The sequence below is a fragment of the Sus scrofa genome, chromosome 7 (genome assembly GCF_054392235.1).
Source record: "Sus scrofa isolate SSC_HxYL_T2T_F1_AM1 chromosome 7, Sscrofa_HxYL_maternal_Yorkshire_Landrace_v2.0, whole genome shotgun sequence".
In the NCBI taxonomy this organism is placed as follows: domain Eukaryota; kingdom Metazoa; phylum Chordata; class Mammalia; order Artiodactyla; family Suidae; genus Sus; species Sus scrofa.
The window spans coordinates 129,854,142-129,870,855 of NC_139389.1; positions in this window are offsets into that span (position 1 = coordinate 129,854,142).

The following is a 16,714-nucleotide window of genomic DNA, read 5'->3' on the forward strand; positions in this document are numbered from 1 at the left end:
ACTTATATAATACAGATGTCTGGGTCTCAAGGTTTTCCTGTGCAAGCAGTCCTGGCCCTCCCCCTTCCCCAAGCAGACAGAGTTCCTGCCTAAGGAGCTGAGAAAGCAAGATTACAAAAGCGAAACTGACAAGCAATGCTTGGAACTTGGTTAGCAGGGCTGCTAGCAAAGACATAAGACACATAGTTGCTACAAGAATACAAGAGGGTGGCACCCAGCAGCCTTTCCAGCCAGAGGGTTGTTTTTCTAGTTCTTACTTCAGATTAGCCTGCAAAGACACACAAATGAGGACTTTCTAGGTCCAGGGTGCTGTGCAGTGAAATCACCAGGGGCATGGGGGACAGAGGACAGGGTTGAAGAGGCATGTTCTGCAGTAAAGAGAGGAAGAGTGGGTTCCACGGCTGGCTTTGCTACAGATGACCAAGACAAAGGTCAGTAAGCTTTCTCTATGAAAGACTGGATAGCAGATATATTAGGCTTTGCAGGTCACATGGTCTCTCTCAACCTACTCCACGCTGTTGCGGTAGGGCAGATACAGTCAGAGACAAACAGGCAAACAAACAGGAGTAACCAGGTTCCAGTAAAACTTTACTTATGGAGACAGATGGAATTTGACGTAATTCTCGTGTCCTAAGACACTCTTCTTCTTTCAACTTTTTTTTTCAATCATTCAAATATATAGAAATCACTCTGGACTCCACAACCACACAAACACAGACAATGACCAGATCTGGCCTGTCCCTGGTAGTCTGCCAACCACAGAGCAAAATGATATCTTAATACCTGGTGCAAGGTGGTCAGGTTCATGGCTAAAGAAGTGATTCAGAGAATATATAGTCTGAATTGTGAGAGCACTCTCACTCTTGGTATTGTGAGAGGCAACATCAACTCCTGCGGAGATAAAGAGTTTACAAGGGGGAAGATGCAGGCAGCCCTAGTTAACTGTTAAAACTGTTTTGTTAACTAGAATCAGTTATTAGAAGGAGCGGTGGGCTCATAATAATAGAAATAGTAAATTATCTTATTGAGCACTTAGTCTAAGCCAGGCACGCTCTGTTCTGTACACATTATCAACTCCTTAACCCTTGTATCAGTGAAGCGGGGTGGGTATTAATTCAACCACCACTTTGCAAATGAGGAAACTGAGGCTCAAAGAAGTTAGCTAACTTGCCAGAGGGCAAAGAGCTGATGAGCCCTGCATCCAGAACCCACTGGGGCAGGTGGGTCTGAGATGGGAATGTGGAAAGTGTCCTGTAAAGGCACAGATCTGAAACCCATGAGTCAAATCATCTGGCCTCCAACCAAGACCCCACCACTTCCTAATCTCTCTGTGCCTCGGTTTCCTCATCTGTGAAATAAAACAGTAATTGTATCTGTTTCATAAGAACAACAAAGACCTACTGTATGGCACAGGGAACTATGTTCAGTATCTTTTCATAACCTTTAATAGAACAAAACCTGGGAAAGAATGTATATATATTCTTATACATATATATTTCATACATATATATTTATAGTTAGTATTTTATATATATATGTTTGTGTGTATATAATTGAATCATTTGCTGTACACCTGAAAATGTTGTCAATCATCTGTACTTCATGTTAAAAAGAGACAAGGTTGGGGAGTAAGCGTACTAATGGTCCATGACTAATGCCCAATAATGTTGGCTAACGGTACCATTAACCATGAATTAGCCTAAGTTTTCTCAAACTCATATATGGTACCACATTACATCTTCTGCTTTGAGATCGTCCCATTCCGACATTGAGAGATTCTTCTAGAGCTGCTCTTTGCATCAGGATTTGGCAAATGAGGCCATGCTTACTCCATCCATAAAGATAAAGTTTGTAATGTTTTAAACAGCCTTGGAAAGTCCTGAGAATTTTTCAGACAGCCCTTGGATATCTCCCAGGAGTCCGCGTGTAGTCCCAGCTCCATTTGGTCTGGAGACACAGGTGACATCCAGCACTGCTGATGGAATAAGGGCTTGAAGGGACCTGGAGGGTGAATCTCACCAGACCTTGCACCCCCCCACCCTCCACCTCCTAGGGGGCCAGCATGCAAATCATTCCCGCCAGCGCTCTGGCCCAGCAGTCTGTCCCACAGGTTTCTTCTCAATTCGGGAAAGACCCACAGTATCAGCTCAGCTAAACTCCATCCAGTTTTATGTAAAAAGCCCTAATTATTTCAGGTAATGGAATTCCTAAGTGTCGAGGATTTTCTTTTCAGTAACTCTTGGTTTACAAATCAAGATCAGGAGTTCCCATCGTGGCACAGTGGAAATGAATCCTACTAGTATCCATGAGGATGCCGGTTCGACCCGCCTTGCTCAGTGGGTCAGGGATCTGGCGTTGCCGTGAGCTGTGGAGTAGGCTTGCAACTGTAGCTCTGATTTGACCCCTAGCCTAGGAGCTTCCATATGCTGTGAGTGTGGCCCTAAAAAGCAAAAAACAAACAAACAAAAAACAAGGTCAGATCCTACCACCCCACATAACCCAAGGGCAAAACCTTAGTGACTGTCTATGATTTTTAGGATAAAATTGAAATTGACTTTTTCTAACATTTAGGGTCTTTCAAACGCTCATTCATCCATTTATGCAACAGAAGTTTCTGAGGCCCATATCTTTAAGCATTTTAAGAAGCATATGTAAGCATCTCTGAAATTGGGATGCACCTTTAAATCCCATAGCGGGTACCCATGATCACTCAATACCAAGAGCAGTCATGGCCCCATCCCCGCCCGCACATGGGTACTTGTCAGAGTGCTACAAGCTTTGCAGAGCTGCAGAGATAACGGTAACCAGGTGATGATGGTAGAGCACCTTTTTATTTTATTTTTATGGCTGAGCTCTCAGTATATAGAAGTCCCTGGGCCAGGGACTGAATCATATCCCACAGCTGTAACCTAAGCTGTAGTTGTGGCAGCACCAGATTCTTTAACCCGCTGCTCCTGGCCAGGGATCACATCCACACCTCTGCAACAACCCAAGCCGCTGTGGTCAGATTCTTAACCCACTGTGCCAGGGCAGAAACTCCTCTAGCACCTTTTTCAACCTCTAGGACTCAAAGGGTTGTGGGAAGGTGGTAAACCTAGCAACATTCCCAAGGAGTAAGAAATCAGCTAGTTTCACATACTTGCAAAGCCAACTTAACAGCCCAGTACCAATGACCATAATTCTTTAAAGAAATGCTGTGTCACTAACTCTCTTGACAGCAGAGAAAATAATACTGTATGGAAAAAGAAAACCACAGACTCTAACTGAAAAAGTGATTCAGGGAAGCTGCAATCTGTGAACAAGTTTTAAGATGACTATAACCATATTTCTCTCCTATCACAACAGTGATTTATGATAAAAAAATCTGTCTACTTAAGTCCAAAATAAGATCTCTAAGTAAGAAGAAAGCATGGTGCCACTGTTTTATCGTCAATATCCTCTCTTTTTTTTTTTCTTCCACTTTTCTTAGTGGCCTGTATGATACTGTTTCATCTTACAGCTGAGTATCTTAGGCTCAATAAAATATGCTTGTGTGTGAATCATGGCCTCTATTGGAAGCAGGGGCACAGATGAATAGAAATGGGCTGTGCCCTTAAGGACTTACTGCCCAGTGTGAAAGGACCTCCTGGGTCTTCCAGGTCCAGTCTCCCTGGACCGTCCTTTTCCCTCTTGGTAATTCCTACTCATCCCTCAATGCCCAGATGGAATAACTCTCTAGTTAGAGATTTTCCCAGATAATGCATCACCTCTCAGTGTCTCCACAAACAATGGCTTCCTCTTCTGTTCCTCTATAATGTTTTTCTCATCGTTATGGTTTCCAAAGCCAGGTACCTTGGTTTATATCCTGGTATCTCTGCTTGAGCAAGACAGTTAAGACCTGCTATACTCAGTTTCCTCATCTGTATAGTGGGAGTGTATCTCACTTAACTTGTAGGGCTGTTTGGGGGATTGAATCCACTCCTACAGGTAGGGCACTTAGAAGAACCTGGCATAAGAGAGGTGGAGTTGACCATTTTCATGCCACGATGCCACTGTCATTTGATTCTTTGTGACCTGGGCGGGTGTGCGGGCGTGGCAGGAGCTTAGATGGTGTCTGATGTCAGTCTCGCTCTTCTCCCTGCATGGCCTATGGCACTTGGCTCAGAGTTGGGAGTCACTCGTTAAGCCCTTCAACAAACATTTGTTAAATGAAATACCTGGTATGCATGAGCCACTGTTCTAAGCTCTTGTTTTAGAGAGCTTGAAAAATATTTGTTGAACAAATGAGTGAATGATTATTCACTTTACAAAGGGTTAGGTGATACCCAGGAGATAAGCAAGTGATTCCTGCTCGGCCAAAGGACAGAATGCTTTGGAAACCGGCAACTGACAACAGCCCCCAAACCCTGGATGCAATGTGTCATGTTTTATCTGTTCGTTTATTTGTTTGAACTAACCGATGCTCCCTCAAAACTGCAGACAGCTCTCTGGCTCAGCCTTTCTCCTTAAGGCGTTATCCGTGACCCAGCGAGCACTATGGGACTCTGGGATGTAAAGGCTCTCCATCTGCAAGAGTTCATGGACTTGGATTCCAAGTGCTCCAGGTTCAGCTGCTCTCTCACCCCTTCCTCTGTTCTACCAGCCATCTCGTCTTAGCCACTGAACTCATTTCCAGCCTGTAATCCTTCTCTTTACTCAACTCTTCCACGGTGACTGGGATTCAGTTTCTTCTTTGGTTCTTTGTTGGCTCTATTTTCGTTCCTCTCCCCTAGTTCTTCCTCTCCAAGGATAACTTTCTAGGTGGCACTCGTGTTTGCTGCCGTCCAGTCTGGGGATCTGTGTTGTCTCTGACACTCTCACAGGCAACCTCTCTAGTTTCTCCCCACCTGACAGTGTGGACTAGAAGGTGGCCTGGAGCCATTAGTGGGGCTCACCCAATATTTCTTAGTCCCTGCCTTCTGGGTACCGAGTCAGCTTATTTCTGGAACTATGAAGTAGTTCTGCCCAATGGGTGGTGAGCTAAGAAAGAGGTGTCACTTCCAGCTACACTATTAGTTTGTCTGTGAGGGACCCCCTGAGTCTCTTTGTCCCTCTGCTTTGGTGACCACACTGTCAATATGGCAGCCCACCCATCAGCCAGAGTCTTGGACTGGGGGGTAAGAAGCAGAGCTTCATAGGACTTATGACAGACACAGAGCATGAGAATGAAAGAAAGCTTAGTTGCCATAAAGGATAAATCTCGGGGTCTCTTCTACCATGGCATAAGGTAAGAGAAACCAGACTGAGAAGGGCACACAACATTTTCCACTACCTTAATCTCTGTTTCCTCTTGGATTATGGTAATGACCCATGCCCTGTTGGTATAATGTGGGTTAAATCCATGCGACATTTTCAGTGAGGCATCATCCAAACAGGTCAAGGTCTGTATGTCTGTATCCTATGGAAGACCGTCTCTGTTGCCAAACTGTGTGTTGACGAAGCAGTTCTGGTATTTATTACAATGGAAAAGCAGCACAAAGATGTCTACTAGAATGTCTCCTGTTGGGCGAACAGGGCTGGAATTAGGTAACGGTGGCAGGCGACATGATGAGCAATCATGCTCAATGTGCAGGGTTTGTTTCGGTTCCTTCATAGTGTGGAGTCATTCCAAATGCCTGTCTCCGCTCTGCGTGCGGCAGCCGCGTCTAATATTTCTAAACATATTTCTGTCCATGACACCTTAATGGTACACAATAGCACCTGGCTTCCCTCTTAGAAAAATGGATCCTCTCATTTCTCTAAACGTTGGGCCTTTACCTTGAACCATTTCCATTTAAATGCAAATTTCAATCATGTCCACCTTTCTGTGCTCCAACCTGAGCGTACGGAAATGATAGCAGCTTGAATCCAAATTTTGAGAGGCTGAGCGCTATTCCCCACGGGGGGTCCTGGACACGTTTCTGTGGTTCTTTTTTGTCTGGGCCCTGGGTTCCTGAGATTAGCCTCAAAGGAATGTTTGGCCTCCCCTGGACAGAGGGGCCAGGTCAGGAGAGGGAAGGGCGACGCTGGAGCTGGAGCCATGTGGATGGAGGAATGACATGGAGGTCCCTGGAGTGACCTGATGGCATTTTATTGTGCTCTGGCTTATGCTCTTAGTTCTGGACCCCCAAAGACAGAATTCAGGGCCCACGAGCTCCTAACAGGCTCCGATGGCCAGGGCTGCCTAGCCTTCTGTCCTGAGGGAGGCCTCTGTTTCTCAGCCTCTCATCTCCAAGTCCTGAGTTAGAGTTCATGGAACTGGCCTGACAGATCCTTCCTTGTCTACAGACAGGGTACCGGGGCCCAGGCCAGGCCAGGAGAGCAGCCCCACAGGAGGGCAGAAGGGCCAGAGTCACCTGCAAAGGGGTTGGCCAAGCTGAGCCCTTAGGCAGGTAAAGGAAGTTTCCAGAGTCCCACCTAGTGAAAGAACCAGGGCCCAGGGACCAAGGCCTCTGGGACTTCAGAAGATTCTGAAAGTCTTTCTCTTAGAAGAAAGCACGTGTTCTTGAGCCACACTGACCAGGTTCAAATTGGACAATGCCATTTTTAACTATGACATCATGGGCGAGTGCTTTTACCTGGGCTTCTGGTTCACATATAGAGACAAGCATAGTAGTTGCACTCATGGGGTCTTGGAAACTGTAAATGTGCTAATCATTCATGTCTTTGGCTTGGAGCTGGGCCTGGCCCCCTGTAGGTGCCCTGGCAGGTGGCTGAGGGCACAGCACAGGGGAGAAGGGCTGGAGGAAGCAGTGTTCACTCTGCTCCTTTGTTGCCTGGTTGCTCCAATGGTCCCCTCTGTTCAGCTGAGTATCCTTTCCCCAGCGCGGGAAAGAGGGAGCACAGGGAGGCTAGTACAAAGGCTTGTCTTGTCTTGAGACCACAGAAAGCAGCACGAAGGAGGAGAAGGAAGCAGGGCTGTTGACGGAAAGAAGAGAGGGAAGATTCTGCAGCTAGTGAGCCCAGCTGTGGGACTCAGTCCTTGGGGCTTCACGGTCAGAAACTGCAGGCTGGTGCCACTGTGAATTAGCACAGGGTTATGAACTATTCTTTGGAAGGCAGGGGGGTGTCTAACCAAATGTCAATGTAGCTCTAGGTTGCATTAATGAAAGACAATGTCAAGGGCTAATGAAGTGTAAGTGTAGTGCTGGCTTCAGGGAGGGTTTTTGCTTCCGTGCTACATAGGAGCAGAAGCAAAGATGGGGGGATCTCAGAGGACAGTGTCTGGGACACCAGGGGGTGCCAGACCATGTCCCGTGAGACATACATGGAGGGGCACATTAGCATGGAGGGTGGACACCTCCAAACCAGCTCATCTCTTGCTGGTGGATTCACCTTTCGGTGTGTGGCCCACAGCATCAGGGTAGAGGGCATTGAGCAGAGGACAGCCTGAGAAAAGAAGCTTTTCTGATATTCTGAGCTTTGGGGCAGGATCACAGAGGCTGCTGACCTGGTGGTGAGGACACTTTCAATGGAAGGATGCATGGAGACGAGCAAGGCACTTGGTGTCCTCTGTGTGTTGACACCGATGGAAGCTTCCCTGCTTTTGGTGGGAGATGGCTAAGGGGCTGAGGTGCCCTTGGGTTTCTCATGGGGACTGGATTCTCCCTGCTTCCAGAAAGAAGCCCCTGGTTCTCACGGCTCTTTGCACTGCACAGGGGTTTGCAGAACTGCCACAAAAAAAAGCTATTCCCTTACCTAATGATGGATGGAGCTTTTCATTCTTAAAGCTCGACATTCTTCTCCTGCCAAGGAAACACTTGACTCCTGGGGTCAGAGATGAAGCAATATGGCAGCAATGGGAAGAAGACCTTGCTGCCCCAGAGACTGACATGAATCTGGGGCCTCCCTGTAGAAGGAGAAAGGGCTTCCATACCCTCTGCTGGAAGAGTGCTGGTGGGAGGAAGCAAACATAAAAGCCAATGATCTGTCACTGTCCCCTGCTAATTTGCTTTTCATCAAGACATGGCCATGTGGAAGCTTTCTAGAATGGACTTGCCTAGAAACACTTACCTCAGACCTTGGAGGGCAGGGCAAATTTCAAGGAGGATAGAGAGTCAGTGAAGGGTGGGGTCAGGCAGAATATAGACTCGTGACATTACACAGCTGTGGACAACTTGGAAAATCCATCTTCCATGTCAGTGTCTCTGCTCGTGCCTTTACTAGCTTTAAATAGAGGAAATCAGGAAATGGATGTCTTAGTTTCCTTACCTGTAAAGTGGGGATATCAATATACTTACCCCAGGATCCCGAGAATTAAAATAAAAAATAAAATAAAAAAGAGCCCAAAGAGCTAACATGAACACTCTTTCTGACAACTATAAAAAGCTGATGCTCCCTTAGATATGTGGCATTCACTTTTTTCTACACCTCTTTGATTGATTTCTATGAAAATTAAAGCCCAGAGAGGTTGAGTGATTTTCTCAAAGGCACCCAGTTAAAAGGCAGTTGCTCTAAGCCAAATCTGCTGGCCCGGAGGCCAGCTCACATGAATCTTGGATTTGGTCTACTCCCTTGGCACCAACCTCCATTTAAAGAGCTCCCAACCTGGAGAATTTAGGTTGTGTCTCAAAATAGCTGGCCCTGAAGGCAGCAGTCCTTTCATCATTTAGATAGCATTGCCTGAGACCATATCCTCAGCTCCCAGTGGGGTCCTGACTGTTTAACCTTGGGCAGTGGGAGGATTCAGGGGAACTGATCTATCGCAGTATTTCCCAATGATGGTTCTATCAAATGTCAGTCCTTTGAACAGAAGGTAATTTGTAGTGGGAAATGCCACCTGCCCTGCTCCTCTAGGAGATTCCTCTGCACATGGGGACGATAATGGCTTTGAGAAGTTCCCAAGAAAGGGGCCTCCATACTTGTTCTTCCTCTGAATACTCCCAAAAATATTAGGATACGAAACTCCCTTCTTGACCCAACATCGCCCAAAAAGTCGTGGAACTCATTGTAGGAAATACCATTTTATTTAAAAGTTCATTTCATGTGCTTTCAGCTTCTACTAAGTCTCTAGGTATTGCCAGGTGCCAAACTGGGTTCCTGGGAGCCACAAGTCTGCATACACTATGTCCCAAAATAGATTTGGGGTCTAACTGGAGAGATCCAACATGTAAGCCAACATTTATCTATTTATTCATCTTTTTCAGGACTGCACCTGCAGCATATGGAAGTTCCCAGGATAGGCGTCAAATCCGAGCTGCAACTGCCAGCCTATGTCACAGCCACAGCAACAGGGGCTCGGAGCCACATCTGTGAGCTACACCACAGCTTATGGCAACGCTGGATCCTTAACCCACTGAGGAAGGCCAGGGATCAAACCTGAATCCTCATGGATACTAGTCAGTTTATTCCTGCTGGGTCACAATGGGAACTCCTAAGCCAACTTTTAAATTACTGGGTGATAAGCGCCCAAGGCCTTGAGGTCACCCCAAAGAGAACACCTAACACTCACTGGGAGGCTGTCACAGAGGACATGGTGGGTGAGCATGGTGGGTGACTTAAATATAAGCCTCAGCCAGCCAGGTAATAGAAGGGAATTTGGGAATGCAATCCTTAAGTGGGTTTCTTCATTTCCTTCTTTGTTAAACGTTTGAGACTGTTGGGTCTCTAAGCTTTCTTTGTTGTGATGCATAGGACGAAAGAATATTTTACTAGACTCTTCATGAAACACATATGCTTTTGGTCTGGATCTGACCATGATTCTAAATATACAGATTCTATAACAGCCTGTGGTCCTTTCCCTCTTCAATACAACAGGAGCGAGAACATCCACAAGGGTTGTGGAGATCCTGGGTCGAGAACATCCACCCACCAGCTCCCTCCAGCCTCCAAGCCACCACACAAGCCATGGGCCATTGGGCTTATCTTCACAGTGATGAAGGCAGGATCATATAGAAGAAGGTGCCCTGAACAAAGAGTCTGAAGCCCTTGCTTGGAGTTTTGAGTCTATCATTCTAGGACCTTGGGTGGCTAATATATGTCTACAAAATGCAGGTTTTATTTTATTTTATTTTTTGGTTTTGGTTTTGTCTTTTCAGGGCTGCACCCTCAGCATATGTAAATTCCCAGGCTAGGGGTTGAGTCGGAGCTGCAGCTGCTGGCCACAGCCATAGCCACAGCAACACCAGATCCTTAACCCACTGAACGAGGCCAGGGATTGAACCTGCATCCTTATGGATAGTAGTTCTTAGCCCAATGAGCTACAATGGGAACTCCCTAAATGAGCTTTTTAAGAGAATATTTGGAAGAAATCCTATGGCCATCACCAGAACAGAAAAGCACTCAGGCATCTCAAAAGTTTAGATCTTCACCCCTCCCTACTGCAGCCCCACCCTCCTGGAAATTCAGTTGGCTCCCCTATGGTCATTGGCTCTGATGCCAAGGAAGCAGTGAGGGTCTGATAAGATGCTGTACCTGAGACATCTTTGAAAACAAAGGAAAAAATATGAGCAGTGATTCCGTCTTCCATATGAACCAGGAGGGATTTACAGACCTTACGAATAAGATTCTGTAAGTGGTTCTAAGCCCTGGAAAGACCCAGAAAAAGCATTGCTGGGGCAGGTGTGCAAAATGGATAGAGAGCCATGAAGTCAGACAGATCTGATGAGGTGACTGCCTAAATGCTTTCAGGAGAAAAAAAATCTCACCATTTAAGCCTGATGCTGGTCAAACCAAGCACCTGAGTCCTGGGTGAAGAAACAGACATCTGGAGTCTGTGTAGGTGAAAAGACATGGAGCTGAACGCATGCACTTTGGGTGGATTACGACCTGGAAAGCAAGAGGAGGTGGTTTACTCACAGGCTGTAGGATAAGTGCCTTGTTCAGAGCACCCAGAGAGGGTCAGACGTTAGGCTGGGGAGGGTTTCGAGTTTGCCATCTACAGTTGTATTTGAAAGGTTTGTTGATTGGGGCATTGCCTTTAAAGACAGAAGCAGCTGGACATAAAGGAATTGCAGTGAAGACTGAAAATTAGCCCAATGACCACAGAAAAGCCACACGGAGCAAAGTGGGGAACATCTGCCTGGATGGGCTTCCTCTATGAGATGAGAAAGTTCTTGAGCACAAGAACTAGGTCCGGTTCAGAGAGCCTGGCACAGACAAACAGACTTGATACGTGCTTGTCTAAGGAATGAGTGCAGAAGTGGGTGGATGAACGAGTGAATTAGTATAGGTGCTTGTAAACATGCTGGCTCCTTTCCTCCCTCTCATCATTCCCAATGTCATGGTCTCACGGGCTCCTCCCTCTCCCAGGGGCAGCATCCTGCCCTGATGTCTGCTATTGCCACCCCCCCACACACACCACTTGTCCTTTGGCTTCTGCTCAGATGTTCCCCAGCTGCCCTTAAGGGACTGACTCCCATGCCTGTGACATCATCACTTGTCACTCTGCCACTCTGCCACCAGGTTCATGGTGCTCAAAGGCACTCACCATCCTTGGAATTAGTTAAGTTGTGTCGTTAGTTTCCGTCGGTTTCCCCACCCCTCAGTGGAATACCAGCTACACTGAAGCATGGGGTGTGGTGATTCTGTGAACCTCTGATCTCCCAGAAACTGGTACAGCACCCAACACACGCAGATGCTCAGTAACTGTGGGTAGAATTTATTAAGGACCCTTTATAAACCTTACTACATATGCTATTTGTGGAGCACAGAGGCCTCCTAGGCTGTCCTTCTTTACATGCAATGCAGATCCTTGCGCTGCTGTAAAATGGATACTGACAAGCCCGTTTTATAGATTAACCATCTCAAAACACATGCGCACACACATATCATCGTGCTCCTTTCAGGAGAAAGCTCAGAAAGTCCTCAGACATGAGAGGTGAAAGTCTGAATTCTGTGGGCTAAGCCCAGCTGGCCAAGAAGCCAAGGGACAGCGGACAAGCAGGACGTGCATTTAAGAACACCCCTCATCCAGGGCCAGCCCCAGTCTCTCAGGGCCAGGACCCTGCACTGAACGAGGGGCCTGGTTCTCAGCAGATGGGGGAGCCCTCCCAGCCAGGCAGGGGCGTGCTAACCGAAGTCAGATGTTGCAGCTCCAGGAGACAGGCCAGTCCCTGTACGTTTGGGAGAACTTGAAAGAATTCTGGAAGAGCCATAAATCTTGGACTGGAGCCTTTTATCAACCTCTAATTTATCATGGTTTCTTAATTACTTTGACTGGAGAAGTCGTAATCCATATGTATTGGAAATTTGGTCGGCCCAGGCCTGTTTTTCATGACAAGGGCCGTTCTTGACACGTGCGATTTAACTTAGAGTGATTCCACTTGGCGGCGACCTGTGCCCACGTCCCTCTGCTGGCTGTACTCAGCTTCCCCCAGCAGACCTTCTCCCACCATCTCTGCAGTGCCATGCTCTGCGTTTGCCCATAAGATACAAGAGAAGGAAGAAAGTCTCTCAAGAGACTTGGTATCAACTGGGGGGAAAAAAGGCAAGTAAACAATTCCAATTGAATGCAATAAATGACATAAAGGCCAAGTGTGGTGTGGTGTGTGCCCACCCAGAAAAAGCATATGACTCAGCCCAGGGTATCAGGGAAGTCTGCCTGTAGGAGGTGGTGTCTTCGTGAAATTTAAAAGCTATCAGGAAGCAGGGGCCATTCAAGGCCTGGAAGAAGACCGTAACATGGAATAATAAAGTAAGAGAGCTAAAATTAACCAGGTGTAGTTACAATGAGAGCAAGTTCTACAGGCATGTGGATAAGGCCTGGCACATAGTAAGACCTATTCTCTGAACTCCTGACACAAATCCAACCTGCTTACTTGGCATCCCTGTTTGATTGATAGGCCATCTCAAACCTAACGTGGGCAAAAACAGCCACAACTCTTGCCAGGCCCCCCTCCCCCCACCAAGCTCGTGTCCCATCTCAATTCTTCCCCATCTCAGCCCCTGGTACCACCATCTATCCATCTGGTCAGACCCCAGACCTGGAAGGCAAGCTTGCTTCTTCTCTCCCTTAAACTCCCTCATCCAGCCCATCAAGGGGTCAGGCTGGTTTTACCTTCAAAATGAATCTTGAGTATTTCTAGGCATCACCCCCATGGCTACCACCCCACTCCAAGCCTCCTCTTGCTTTGCCTAACTTCCTGCCAGTGTCTCCCACGTAGGACTCTGGGCTCATCCAGCAGGACTGTGTCATGACCCCAGCGTCCCCGGTGCCAAACACCCCTGCCTGGGTATGGCATCTGCCAGCGCCGGTGCAGGCTTGGAACTCTACTGAAAGGAGTGAACACGGTTTAGTTTGCCTCGAGTCCTCTGCCACGTGTGTTTGGTAAACGTGGAGGGCACTGTCCATGGGACACTGTCCCAAGTGAAGAGAGCCACCGCCCCCCTCCCAGCATCTCTGCATCACTAAGTGGTTAGTGAGCACCAGACCCCACACCTGCGCTGAGTCAGAGCTTCGAGGACCCCAAACATGATCTTTGACCTCAAGGAGCTCACAGTCCTAGTTGGGGGTGTCGGGGGATGTAGATGATGGGAGCGAGCATCACAACAGAGTGGGGAAGGACTCTGAGGAAGGTGACCAGGAAGGCTGGGGGACCTGACACAGGCCGGGGATGACAGGGGTGGGTCACTGAGTCGCTGTGAGAGAGAAGCTTCCTCAGAGCAGAAGGGGAGGGAAGAGATGAGAGCGACTCTTTTCCGGCTCTTAACTGAGGGTGACCTTTCCTGCCACTTGCTTTTTGTCGCAAGATAATCATTAGTGCCTCCCACCAGCCTCGTTCATTATCCAGGGTGTCCCAGTGTGGACGGTCCATTTTATAGTCTCCCCAGTCCTAGGGGAAGCTCCATGGCCAAGGGACCAACAGTATGGTCAGAGGGGCGCGGGCCCCATGCACAGTGGGCGGAGGTGGAGCCCTTTAATTTGAAAAAACTCCCCAAGTGGTTCTAATGCCAGTGTCCACAGTTCTGGGCATGAACGCTCACCAGCTCGGGGCCCACTGGTGAGGACTGAGAAGCGCCCACGGGCCATGCACCGGCTAAACACTGTCAGGTACGATTGACTTGGGGGGGGGGCGCCTCTCCAAGGCACAGGTGTAGATGAGGACTCAGGAAGCTGGCGTTCTCGGGACAGTTTCCCAAAGTCACGTGCTAAGCGCATGCCGGCGCCAGCATCCTTTGGACTGCAGAATTTATCCTCTTTCTTTACACTCTGCTAATCCTCACATTAGCCTTTTCTGAAAGTGCTAGAAGCCAGAGCCATGTGAATTTGTTACTGTCCCAGTGGCTTATTTCTTCAGCTTATTTTGTTGTTTTTATTTTGGCAATTGTTGACACCCACCCTCCTCCACTTGTGCTGCTGAAGGCGGTTTCAAGCCTGTGGACATCAGCCCAATTCGCATTACCAGCCACAACCTGACTCGTACCACCTACACACACCTTTCCAGTTTCGGGAGGGCAGTGTACTGGAGCTTTATTTGCTTCTTGCAGAACAGAAGAAACTGGGGCTGTGTGCTGCCTCCCTGACTCCCCATTTGAGGTGGCAGGAAAGCTGGCCCTAAGAGAAGTTATTCAAGAAATTTAAATCCCCTCTAGTTAATGGACCTCAAAGCTGCACCCTCATCCTGCCTCAATGCCTTTGTCACCTGTTAACCACTGACTCATCCAGCCCACTGCTGGAAAACACACGCACACGCACCTGTTGACAGACATTGCAAGCACCCTCATGCAATATTGAGTATCCACTAAGTGCCAGGTACCTGGCAAATGGCAATCTTACAGGCAAGGCGATATCAGCTCCTTTTGCAGATGAGGTCACTGAAGCGCAGAAGGGGCCCCGACTTGCCCTAGGGGCCACAGCAATCAGATTCGGGATTAAGCCATACATCAAAGTTGGCTTTGTTCTTCGCTTCACATCAGGCTACTTCTAGCTCTACATCAAAAGGAAAGACAGTGGAAAATGAGTGGGGCATAACTTTGGGTTCAAACAATGACAATTACAAGAAGCTGATACGATGGTACTGCTGGTGATAAAATGGCCTAGGCATAGTGTTGGTACTCTCCTGGGTATTTTGGAGAGGAGCACATTACCTATTTGGATTGAATGCTCTGTGTGTGTGTGTGTGTGTGTGTGTGTGTGTGTGTGTGTGTGTGTGCATGTGAGCAACTGTATGTGGTTATGTGTGGGCTGGATTTTGTACACATGCCCATATGTGCTTGCTTGGTGCATGTGTGTGCACATGCAACTTTAGAAAAGTAAGTTGCAATCAGATTCCATAAACATTAAGCCACATGGCAAGAAGTCTGTCTTGTTCTACATTTTCAGTAGGGGCCAATAGTGACTTTTGGCTTTGAAATATGAGTAAGATATGAAACTACCTGTAGGATGACGATTTTCCTAACGGACTCTCCATTCAAGCCTTAATTTGGAGACTTACCCTTATACAGGAAATTCTAGCATGTATTTACCAAACATTTATTCAGTCAGCAAGCTCTTAATAAAATTTACTATGTGCCAGATACTGGTTCATTTTAATATTAACAATTCACATCTAATAGGGAAGATAAGTATGCGAACAGAGCATTGCAAAACATGGGATGGAGTTAATAAAGACAAATGTGAAAGATTATGAACATGTAAGTTTTCAAACAAATCTAAAAATTTGTGAAAGACTTCTCTGAAGTGTTATTGCCTGGACTCAATCTTCCACCATGAAGAGAAGTTACCCAGGGAATGTGGAGATATGCCAGAAGGAGGGGACTGGAAGAGAGAAGAGACTTAACTGATGACTAAATAACTGGATGTTCCCCTGCGTTACCCCTTGGTAGGAGGGAGGACCATGTGAGCATTTCTAGCCTAGACTCTGAACAGAAATGCTGTGTGTCACTTCCAGGGTCAAGTATTTAAGAGTGATTGTGGAAATCTCAGCTCTGTTTCCCCTGTTATTGCAACCATGGGGACCACATGATGAAGTTAGAGAAGCTTGGATCCCTGAGTCACTGCAAGGACTCACCCACCATGTAGCAGAATTTGTGTTAAAGCACTGAGATGCAGAGATTAACTTATCATTGCAGCCTAGAATGGTCTACTCTCATTCGGGGGGGGGGGGGCTGGGAATCTAGGTGGTTTGGATGAAGAGCAAAGCAGAGGAAGGAGCTTTCAAATTCCTTGTATAAAGTGGGAGCTTTAAATTTTTAAAAAAAATTATAGTTGATTTACAATGTTGTGCCAATTTCTGCTGTATAGCAAAGGGACTCAGTTAGACCTATACATACATTCTTTTGTATTCTTTTCCATCGTGGTCTTCGTGAACCCACTACTTCTCAACTGATCCTAAATTTCTCTCTTCAACATTCCCATTGAGAAGGCATGCTGTCTAAAGAGTCTGATAGAGCCATCACAGTGAAACTGAGAAAGTGTATTTCTTTCCTGTTTGCTTTCTTGCTTGTCTTACCCTACAAAGCTTAGTCCAACCAATAGCTGAGCCCTAGCCCACCAAGATATCTTTCATGGGTACGGGAATTTGTTTTGTTTACTGCTGAACCTTTGGAGCCTAGAACTATGCCTGGCACAATGTTCATTTACAAAGCATCCCAAGAAGACCAGCACGACAGCATCACCCTGAAGTTGGAGGTGGGGGTCACATTGCAAGTCTGAAGGCTGAAGAAACATGTTCATGTCCCAGCTCTGCCCTTTACCAGCAGCATGACCTTGAGCTATCACTCCAGGATCCCTGGACTTCAGCGTTCCTTTCCAGCAAATGAGGATGATATTGCCACC